At 38.3% G+C, this 12,321-nt stretch overlaps 1 long non-coding RNA gene across 1 annotated transcript; it reads left to right on the plus strand.

Moving 5' to 3' along the window:
- The first annotated feature begins 4,389 nt into the window (after positions 1–4,389).
- LOC122458739 lies at positions 4,390–10,295 on the plus strand. Its single transcript, XR_006278946.1, has 3 exons — positions 4,390–4,518; positions 9,021–9,026; positions 10,281–10,295. It is a non-coding gene; the product is annotated as an uncharacterized LOC122458739 (long non-coding RNA).
- Positions 10,296–12,321: the final 2,026 nt, after the last annotated feature.

A 12,321-nucleotide genomic window follows, 5' to 3' on the forward strand; every position in this document is an offset into this window, starting at 1 on the left:
ATCAGAATTAAAAAAATAAAATAAAGCCTCAACAAAAGCTTGGTCACACCTGCAAGGATGGCACAATTTGAAAATGCTGCATAAATTAAAGACAGGTAAGCCATTAAGTTCCCCTGCTGTGAATGAATTTTTACAACTGAGGAAGACAGTGTGTGGGTGGGAAAGAAGCTTGAATGAGTAAACAACAAATCATCCAGACAATCTCCTTCTAGTTTAAAGAGCCTATACTCAGTCTGAGTTATTTTAAAATAAATAACTCTGCTAGCCAAGCCTTGTACTGTAGCACCTAAATTATATTGTCTATAACAGAGGACTGAATGGATGGGAGAAGCAAAGTGAAGGAAAGCATTTTCAAATCATGTTTTCTCAAACTCGCACTTTTTCCCCAAAGGATGATTATCTGTGCAAATTATCTTACATTTACAGTTGCTCATGATTACGACTGCTGAAGTGAAAATCTGCCCTTTTAACTTTGTAAGCTGTTTTTTTTTTTTTGGTTTTTCACTTAGCTTAAGTGTAGTTAAAATGGCTTGTATAAGATGCTGTTCAATAGCCTACCATCTACAATAACAAGTCTTCTGAAGATTGCTTCCTTAGACCGATCTGCTTATGAATGCCGCTCATTAATTTTGCATTTATTTCTGCTCTTTTCTGTTTTAAATTTGATGTTGTCTTCTCAGTGCATTTCCATGCTTCCAGTAATGTCCTGCCATTAGAGACCTTGTCTATACTTGAAACACTGAGGTCTGGTCCACACACAAATTTTGTACCAGTATAGCTATTTTAGATAGTGTTATATACATATTTTACTAATATAGTTATACTGGTACGATGCCTAGTATGGAATTTAATTATACTAATATAGTCACAGAAGTACTTTTGTGTGTGTGTGTGTGTGTGTGTGTAGCCAAGTCCAGAGAGTAGTTTGCCACTGGTGATAGCAATGGTAAAAGCAGTAGAGTAGATCAGTTTCCACCTCTGTCACTACTGGTAGAGAATTACAAGTCCTAGTTTCATTAACTAAATACATTTCTCAGAAATGGAATAAGAGCAAACTATTGCACTCAGGCTGAATACTAACGTTAGCCAATATCATACATATTTGCATGCAGGACCAAATCCAAAGGAGAAGTAAATGGTGGTTTCTTTACATATTGGTGTAAGTTGATGTAACTTGCATACTAAATGGGCTAAAATAGCGGGATTTCAGAAAAGGTTTTGGTCTACACTTTAAAGTTTTATGAGCATAGTTATGTCAATTAAGGGCGTGATATTTTTCTAACATAGGTATGCTGGTAACAGCCCTATTGTAAGTGCAGTTATATCAGTATAAGAAATACTTATACCAATATAGCTTATGCCAGTTCCCAGAATGCCTTTTCTCTAGTGCTATCCTATCCCTCAGGAAGGAGAGTAGAATGCAGCTGCCGCTGGGCCTGTCAGTGACAGTGCAGTTCTTAAGGGGTCCAGGATGCCAGGAGAAAAGAAGGAAGCTTTCAGCAGTGCAGAGAGGCAGTCCCTCTGTACAGTGGGAGATGCCTTTCCCTATGGAGCTATAAGATCACCAGGGTTTGAAGGCCATACCCCTAATTCCACCTGAGAGAAGCACTTTGAAAATTCCACCAAGCAAAGCAGGTGGTCCCTCTGGCCCCTGTAGAAAAGAAGCTGTTGAATGTTGCACTTAATTTATACTACAATCTCTGAAAAATAATTCTATTCCATATTAAATTCGTTCATGCCCCTCATTGTATCAGCCAACATAGCTCATGCCATTCCAGAACAGTAGCACCTAAAGGTCAAACAAGCTTTTATTTGTTTTTAGTTAAAAGCAAACTCTCCTTTGGAAAAAGCCATAGTGTGTGATTGCTGAAAGGCTGGGTCAAAGACACAGTAATATATCCTATGCAGTCTGCTTCGGTGGTTTTCACAGCTGGAATCCAAATAATAAATGCACCATGCACCAGCCACATATTTCACATATGTGAAATGTATTAATAATAATATCTCAGCAAGATCTAGTGCAAAAAATGTTTTAAGATTTTCCATATTCCACTTGTTTGGTCTTTTCTATTTTTACATAGGAGAATAAAATATGCTGCTTTAGACCATATTTCTGTTAAAGCTACTACAGGTTTATGAGGGTGCTAAAATGGTGCAGCAAACATAAAAATTAGCATCACAGTGTTGTAGGGTTATTTATTGCTCTTATTTAACTAAATATATGGTAGTTATTGGCATTTCCATGTAAGCAGGTTTGTTTTTCAAAACTTTGAATTCATGTCTGGTAAACAGTCAATCAATCTACATTTGCACAACACCCTTCTCAGACAAGCCCCTTAACAAGCATTCTGAAATATGAGATTTACATTAATACGCACTGGATCAGAAGCCATTCAAGGCAGGACTGAAAAAAAATCTTAAAATGTAGTTTGCATAGAGGTAGGTGCTGGATTAATTTTTACCCGGGTTCCAAATTCTAAAGGCATGATTTTTCCATATGATGTTTGTAATTTTGGATGAATATTGGTGTAATGCAGCACTAAATCAGACAGCAAACAGTGGTGGGGGTTTTTTTTTGTTTGTTTGTTTTTTCTGAAAGCAATGAATTTTGAAAGAAATAAGAGTAATTGGTGATTCAGTAGGTGGCACTCTTCCCTCTGAGTAGATATTGAACTAATGTCCTGGCTGGGAGTTGGCTATGGGTCATTGTGCTTTTGAGGTATAGCTGTCTTTCAGATGAGCTACAAAACTATGGTCTTGACCACTTGTGACTTTAAAGAATCCATGACAGTTTTCATGAGAGTATGGGTGTTAATCTCAATGTCCTGCCCAAATTTCAGTTAGATAATATCTTGAGTACCTAAATCTTCTATGCAATTTCAACTGGATATGGTATTCACTCTTACTTTATATCATGAACTGTTGCTGTATACTGTTAAACAGTTTTTGAGTTTCACCCAGAGGTGGTTGCATTTTAGTTGAGGGAAAAGTGGTTCTTATATAAATAGGTATGTATAATCATTGAACAGTCATTTGGACAAAGCTACTATATAAAGATTCTGTAGAGATAACAAAATTTAATACCCACTTTCATACCAAAGAACATTTTTCAACAAAGGGAAAGACATTAAAGATCTAGCTATTCATGCCATATCAAAAAATAAGTAGACAGTAATAAAAGAGCAAAATATTTGTAACAGAAATTATTAGCAGAAATGGGCCCAAGCAACAAAGTGCAGACACTAATCAGAATGTTGGTCAGAGGCTGCAGTTTTTGGTTAGAGCATTAAACCATAAGACTCAGTTGCAAAGCTTGGCAGAATACATTTTGCACCCTTCTGAGAGGTAGAGTGCCAAATGGAGAGGTAGGCCTCCACACCACCTCTGATGTAGGTCTCTATGCCTACTAAGCACACTCTGCCCTGTAGTATTTACATCTCAGACACATCTGACTCTTTACTGTACAAAGCACTAGAACTTGAATTCTTGGGTACTCTCAGTGAACAAGACTAGGTGGCCTACCAGGTCTTTCCATCTCTTACTTTGGTGGGTCTGTCATTTGAATTCCCACTGAGAACTCAAGAATTAGGTAAAAAAGCACATAAAAAGTCCTTCATTTTAATTATTTTGGGCTTGTATAATGAGGGTATTTAATCTCCTGCTACGTGTTTCCTATACATCTTGATTTTTAAGCCTTATCTACACTACAGCAGGAGATCGATCTAAGTTACACAACTTCAGCTACGTGAATAATGTGGCTGAAGTTGACATACTTAGATCTATTTACCACGGCAGGGGTGGGCAAACTTTTTGGCCCAAGGCCAAATCTGGGTATGGAAATAATATGGCGGGCCATGAATGCTCACACAATTGGGGTTTGGGGTGCGGGAGGGGATGAGGGCTTCAGCTGGGGGTGCGGGCTCTGGGGTGGGGCTGGGAATGAGGGGTTGAGAATGCCGGAGGGTGCTCTGGGCTGGGACCGAGGGGTTCAGAGGGCAGGAGGGGGATCAGGACTGGGGCAGGGAGTTGGGGCGTGGGCGAAGGTCAGGGTGCAGGCTCTGGGCTGTGCTTACCTCAAGCAGCTCCCAGAACCAGCAACATGTCCCAGCTCCTATGCGGAGGCACGGCCAGGCAGTGCACGCTGCCCCGTCGCTTGTGGTGGGGGCAGTGTGCAGAGCTCGCTGGGGCTACACATAGGAGCCAGAGTGGGGACATGTTGCTGCTTCCAGGAGTTGCATGGAGCGGGGCAGGCCCCCAACCCTGCTCCCCGGCAGAAGCTCAAGGACTGGATTAAAATGTCTGGAGGGCCATCCCTGTGCCATGGGGCCCACACTACATGATGTCGACTGGAGACGCTCTCCTGTTGACTCCCCTTGCCTTTCTCGTTCAGGTGGAGTACAGGAGTCGACAGGAGAGCGATCTGCGGTTGATTTAGTGGGTCTTCACTAGACCCGCTAAATTGATCGCCGATGCATTGATCGTGGCATGTCGATCCCCCGGTAAGTGTAGACAAGCCTAGTGTAATGTAAATGAGAAAGCTAAAGAACTGTCTGTCATTTAAATTCCATTAACTCTTTTTTTTAAATTCAAATGTATGTATACAAATGTTATTCTTTCAAATGTGCAATGAGTTGTCACTGACCCGAGTCTGGGTACTACTCTAACTATGATAACTCTGATAAATTTGAGGAAATTTATGAGATGATCTCAGGTGGAGTCTGGATTGTATAGTTCCCCTGAAACAATCAGTTAAGAGAGAACAAGGACTGTTTATGGATTTTGGATTGCAAAAACTAGCACAATGGCAATGCAAAATAATGTTAGCGCTGTTATTAATGCACTTGCAACATGTAGCTCCAATCAATTACATACTCTTTTTCAATTTTGATGTCTAAAGACAACATGTTAGTACAGCTGGCATGGCTTATAATTTATGAATTTGACATCAGAATTAATGACATAATTACGTATTGCTGTAAAATGCCTATACATGAAATATTAAGTTAAGCAGTATTACAAATAAGAAATATTTGTCATTTAGTGCTATTACTGATAATATGGTTTTCCTAGTTTTGTAACCCTTCAGCACTATACCTAATGTGTTAAAGGAAACATAACATCATCCAGCCACAACAGCCTCCTGTACAGCGCAGATTAAATAATCACAATGATTTCCTGTAGCGAATGGGAGGAAGAGAGAGCAGATGTGTTACTCACAAAAAAGGCATGGCCAGTCTGCCCAAACACAGCACATAATCAACATGGCCAAAACCCAGTGTTGGAGGACGTCAATGTGCTGTTTGCCACTCCATCCCATTACCAGCAGCATAGCTGATTGCATAGTACATGTTTAGTGTTCAGTTTGTTATGGCTCATCATTCGTATTTATTCTCTATTCACAAGTATTCCAATGACTGCCAGGTATTTGTGAAAAAGTTCACAAACCCCAGAAGTTTCAGGCATTTTAACAAGAATAATCATTTAGCTGAAAATGCAGAATGAAAGTTTATTATCTGCCATTTATTACTCACCTGTTTAAAAACATCATTATCCAATAAAGGAGAAACAATATCATGTGACTCAATCACAATTCCACAACATAAATACCAAATATTCAAAGCAAATAGATTGTGAGCAACCAAGAGGTCAAAATGATTTTTCAGAACTATGTGGTGAACAACAAATACACTCTCTGAAATAAGGATTTGATTGTGAACAATTTACTAATTAAAAAAGGGTGCATTATTAAACAAATTAAAATCATAATTAACATTATTTATAACTAAAAGTTTGACCAGCTGTACACAACAGTAGCTTGTAAAGGGCCAGCTACAAGGATACCCTAGTCCTACAAGACACGATGATACCAAGATGGCAGGGGTTGCAACCATTTTGACGGACAGGATTAGAATTCAAAATGAACTTGATAAATTGGAGAATTGGTCTCAAATCAACAATATGAAATTCAATAAAGGTAAATGCAAAGTATTGAACTTAGGAAAGAAAAAACAAATTCACAACTACAAAACATGGAATAACTGGCTATGTTGTAGCACTGCTGAAAAGAGTCTGGATGTTATAAAGGGTCACAAACTGAATATGAGTCAAAAAAAATGATAAGGAGTACTTGTGGCACCTTAGAGACTAACAAATTTATTAGAGCATAAGCTTTCGTGAGCTACAGGTCACTTCACGAAAGCTTATGCTCTAATAAATTTGTTAGTCTCTAAGGTGCCACAAGTACTCCTTTTCTTTTTGCGAATACAGACTAACACGGCTGCTACTCTGAAAAAAAATGATGCAATTGCAAAAAAGGCTAATATCTTTCTGGGACGTATTACCAGGAGTGTCGTATGTAAGACACAGGAGGTAATTGTCCTGCTCTATTCAGCACTGACAAGGCCTCAGCTGGAGTACTTTGTCCAGGTTTGGGTGTCACACTTTAGGAAAGATGATGACAAATTTGAGAAAGTCCAAAGGAAAACACAAAAATAATAAAAGGTTTAGAAAACCTGACCTACAAGGAAAGGTTTAAAAACTGGCATGTTTAGTCTTGAAAAAAGAAGACTGAAGAGGGACCTGATAACAGTCTTCAAATATGGTAAGGGCTGTTATAAGGAGACTTTGATCAACTGTTCTCCATGTTCATGACAAGTAGGACAAGAGGTAATTAGCTTAATCTGAAACAAGGGAGATTTATGTTAGATATTAGGAAAAACTTTCTAACTATAAGGATAGTTATGCTCTTGAACAGACTTCCAAGGAATGCTGTGGGATCTCCATTACTGGAGATTTTTAAGATCAGGAAAAAAACATCCATCAGGGATGGTGTAGGTTTACTTGGTCCTGCCTCAGCACAGAGGTCTGGACTTGATGACTTCTTTAGGTCCCTTTCAGGCCTACATTTCTATGATTTTATGTTGGGTCTCAAGATTCCTACTTTATGTTGCAGCAGATTTCCACATAAGCAAAGCTCTTTCAGGGCTCAATTCAAAGCCCACTGAAGTCAATGGGAATCTTTCCATTAACTTCAATAGGTTTTGGATCAGGCTCTTACCTGGGCTGAGTTGCTCACTTTTTGATGATAGGACCCACAGATATAACCAGTCAATTTAACATGTGGTATTTTCTCAGAACACTTTCCTCTTCTTTTCTTGCCTTAGACAGCTTTAGTGGCTATTTTCCTTACCACTTTTCACTCCTCTTTAGTAACCTTCCGCAAGGGTGGTTCTGTATTATTTCAGAAACATCATGTTCCAGCTCTTCGAACTGGTTCATCTACTTGTAGAAAATTATGTATTGTGCAGTGGGATGTTGATTCAGACTCTACACAAGCATTTATTTACAGGATCCATAAAGAAGATGTAGGTTTTGGTGACACTGTGAACCAGCTCCTGTGATATATAGTTAATTCCTGCTCTTTACTACAGATAAATGGGAGTGTCCTGGGGTTCTCAGCGTTCTCTCCAATCTGCTTTGGCAAGTTTTAGCAGAGAATGAGGAAGCCACAATAAATCCAACAATGTAAAAAAAAATAGATCCAAAGTTGTTGAATTTTCATCAGAATTAGGATAAGAGACATCAAAAGGGATCTTCTGGCACAATCCTAAGAGTACCTCAGTTCTGATTAATATAGAGAAGAGAGAAAATCCCATTTATAATTTGTTTTTAACTAACAAAATGAAATGCCTATTTTACTCAGTGATGAATTGTTTACAAAATACAGTTTACGACAAAAGCTTTGTATCATAAGCATCATATTACATCTTTTGCTGCATAAGATACTCATAACAAACTCCAGGATTTACATGTATTACCTAAAAAGATCAAGATGAGTTCCCCGGGTGAAACTGTGGCCCCATTGAAATCAATGACAAAATTTCCCTTTATTTGAATGGGTCAGAATTTTATACTGTCTGTCTTTTGGAATCATCAGTTGTCAGACTGTGATCTGCAGAAAGCTCGCTGGTCATGGGATTTTGGCTCTTCTCCTGGTTTTCAGCTGCAAAACTTTATTAAATCCAGCTAAAAATACATTAAGTACTTTCCAGCTATTACTTTGCCTTGTTAGCAATGGTGTACTTGCCTGAGGTATGTTATGTGACTGCGAATGGGAGGGGAAGTGGTTCTTGTGACAATCTATTAAGATAGAGACACATTATGAAAAAGTTTGTGTGCCCTGTTTTAGAAAGTAACTCTTTAACAACAGATTCAGTGCATTATCAATCTGACATCATACCCAACAAAACAGATGAAACAGTTCAATTATTGCTGGCTGGGTTTTCTTTTTCTTTTCTTTTTTTTTTTTTAAGATGACAGCAGTTCCTCTAACTGCGCAACTTATGATTCTAATCATTTTAGGGTTTGCTGTCATCAGAAGCATCATGGTTTCAGCAGCTCCATCAGTAAAATATTAGGGCAGTTTTTAAAAGGAGCTGTATTCTTAATTTGTTGTTTCTTCACTTATTAGTACAACTAGCACTGAATATTTGTGGTGGTGGCTATGTTTATAGGAATATCAAATAAGCCTGCTACAGCTCTGTTTGATTTCTTTAGTAAAAAACAAGGTCTGCTATATTATTACATGTACTATGGGATTGTGAATGGCCCGTTACAATTAATAAGCGATCCATTTGCCAGAAATTATGGATTTTGCTCTTTTTGACCTAATGAATAGTAATGAGTGTTATCTCTTGTACACTATATGGAACTATAGTACTGCATAATGTTACTTCAGTCCATTCTGAGATGAGTCAAAATTGTCATATTCTTTTTGTTAGAGCAATGATCAAATATTGACATTTCTTCAGTTCATACAAATGGATACAACCTTCTTACATGCAACGTGGTCAATATATTCTGATGTTCACATTAGGGATTTGGAAATCAATGTAGTTTCCTGTTATTCTTTTATGATTAAATCAATTGAAGTTATTTACTCATAGCAGAAAATACGGGTGATTGCCAACCCTAGGGCTTGGTGTATTGCTTTCTCACTACGGCAGCCCAGTAATGAGAAGGTGCAGGTTCTCTTCAGGGGTTGACTAAACCTGCTCATATATAGCAGCAATCTGAAGTGCATAAATTGTTTATTATTAAGGGCTATCAGTGTTTCCTGGCAAAGGGCATCTTTATCATTTGCCATTGCATTAACATTGACAAAGCAGGGGGATACTGATCAGATGGAGCAAAATAACAGACACCAAGCAATTCAGCTAGAAACCCAGTATTCTTGATACATCTGTGGCTATGTGGAAAGATCAATTAAAGACAATGGAATTATCAATTAAATTGAATGGGCAAACGAGTTGTGGAGACACCTTTGCTAAGATTTGAAGCCATTTAGGAAAGATAGAAGACCTAAATAGACTCCTATTAAAACTTCTTGTCCCAGGAGCTTAATTTGACATAATAAATGTGATGGACAGGCTATGTTATTTAAAGATGGGGATAAATATCACTTTGCATACCATATTGCTCTTGTTTATGCAGGGCTATAGTCATGTGTTGGAATACAAATTTTACATTGGTAGAATGAAATATCTACAGGTTAACTTCCCCATCACCACCTTCACACCTGTTTTTTTAAAGTACGTACACAATTTCTGTAGTGCTTTTTCAGATGAACTCATGCTTCATTCATGAATAGTGTTGTGCTTCAGTCTATTTGAATAACTTGAAGAAGTAGACATTGGCATGAAACACAACACTCAAACTGTGTAGGATCAACCAGTTTGTGAGCCTTAAATCAGGGAATGCCATGATCTACTTCCATCCAGCTAAAGAACAAATCATGTAGAAATACTACCCTCTACTTCAAGTGAATGACAAGAAAATGAAAGAATGCAAGGGGTTAAGCTGCCCAATCTCTCAGAAGACTGTTTTTTAATCATGAGTATATATTCTATGGGGGCATGAGGCCCACTATTATTTAAAAATGTCTTTGGCCGAGGTGAGGTGGAAGGATTGTACATCAATGAAAATCCCAATTTGGGCCTTGATTCAGGAAAGCACATGCTTAACTTTAAGCATGTGTTTAAATCCTCTTGATTTCAATGAGAATGTGCTTTAGTGCTTTTTTGAATATAGGTGCTTTCCTGACTGAAAACCCTAGATAGAATACTCTTTCCCCGTCTTCATTCTCATATTCTACCACCTTGCTATGTTATTATCTCTTCCTCTGGAAGAAAAGAGGAGTAGGAAAAGGAGAGAAGTCTTCATAAACCACATGCACAACTAGTCTCCCTCCCATTAAAGCCAATGAGCCAAAGTCAGCTAAGATGAGTGCTCCTCTGGAGTAACTCTGCTGACTTCCATCAAGTCACTTCATCAGCATGAAAGTAGACTTTTGATTAATGGCTGTAAAGTACAGTAGCAAATTAACAGAACTTCTAATGGACCATCTGAACCAGTCCTCCCCATTTTCCAGAGGGGTCCTCAAACTCTGATACTCCATATAGCTAGGGAAGTGTTTCTTAATGACTGGTCCATGGACTGGCGTCAGTTCCTGAGATCCCCTTGACATAGTTTTGGAAGACAGCAAGCCAGCCCCTGGTATCAAAAAGATTGAGAAACACTGTACTAGAGGATTTAGAGCTCTGCCTACTTGGTCAAGATTTTTTTATCTGGTTTTGTTTGTACGGGTATTGTACAATAAACCACCAAGATGCCACACTGAAAATTCTTCCCCTAATAATGCTACTTTCATACAGATTTAAACTTTATTATTTTGTGCAAATCTGGATAAATTATTAGTTTACCTTATGATCTAAACACTCAGCCATTTGGTTTTCAGAAATTCTTATTCTCTCTCTTTATTTATGTTTTTAATTGTATTGTATTTTGACTGTTTATACAACACCTCAAGTCCTGAGTGCTTTGGGGGGTGGATGGGAATTGGGCAGATAGCACTTTAAAAATTATCAGTTATTATTATGAGTGCTATAAATCACCTACTGAATTTCTGTTCTTTTATTTTAAACACTCAAAGATAACAAAATGAAGAATCCCTCTCCCAACCCCAATCCTCCCCCCCATATTCTGGACTCAGATCATATTTGCCAAGTTTTAATCAAAAGACATTTTATGGCTGAGTTTTAAGCTTCTTAAACTAGAGGTGTGTAATAGAAGCATTGACAGACCCTTAATTATATCGATGAGACTGAGTGCTGCTATAATAAAAGTTAGGAACCAATTCATAAAAACATGCCTAATACTCAACACAGAGCTAGATGAGAATATAAACAATGACAAACTTTCCAAGGCAGCAACATATTCAGATTTTTCTTGAGAAATTGGGGTAGTTCATTTCTGTTCCTCAGAAGCAGCAGTTTCAGAAACTGAGCTCATCAACTGAAAAAAAACTCTCTAGAGCCTTTGATTCAACAGAACCACTGCGGCTGAGATTTTACAAAGCAGCAATTGGAAGCTCAATTCCCATTATTTTTTATGGGAATTGGGCATCCAAATTTTTTAGGAGGCTTTGACAATGTCAGCCAGGAACTCCAAGACAAAAAAAGGGCAAGTGGGGAATATAAAAATATGCATAGATCAGAAACCCAAATTCAATAGGGTCTCAAAGTTAACAGCAGGATCTGAAAGTCAATACCAGAATGCATTAGACACCAAAGGAATGACTTCAGAATGAGCATGTTATGACCTGAACATTTAGAACGGGCAACAATGACTGACTGGCAGTAGTACTTCGAATGAAGTGAATGCTAATAGAGGTTGCCAGGGGACCAATTACAAATGAATTGAAGTAAGTCAGCTTGGAGGTAATAAAGGTACTGTATATGCAAATGTCAAAATATCTGAAGGTAAAGTGGGCACATGCAAGCAATCTTTTAGTGACGGTAAGAAGATCACTTTGTAACATTAGAGGCTTTGAGCCACTTTCTGCTCTCGGTTGCACAAGTATAATTCTGGCATAACTCCATTGGTTTCACCAGTATAAGTGGGTCAGAATTTGTCCCAGGTTTTCTTAAATGTCAGTGGAATCATTTACTCAGATTCTGAGTAAAATTGATAAATTACCACAGGTTATTCCTTAATTAATTTCCCCTCACCTTCTTTGAGATGAACTACTCTGCTGCTTACATCTGGTCAGACAAACAGGTGAGGTTTCTTTCAAAGATGTTCACAGCCATTCATTAATGACACTCCAGGAAAGGGCAGTTTGCCCCTCTTCCAGTACTGTCACCCCCTCATTGATGTCCTACTTCTTCACCAATCTGAACCTGGGCATGAATTCCAAGATCACTTTTGAACCTGGCCGCTCCTCAAACCATCATCTTGAGACACATGCCCATCAAACTCTAG

Source organism: Dermochelys coriacea, chromosome 2 (genome assembly GCF_009764565.3).
Source record: "Dermochelys coriacea isolate rDerCor1 chromosome 2, rDerCor1.pri.v4, whole genome shotgun sequence".
NCBI lineage: Eukaryota > Metazoa > Chordata > Testudines > Dermochelyidae > Dermochelys > Dermochelys coriacea.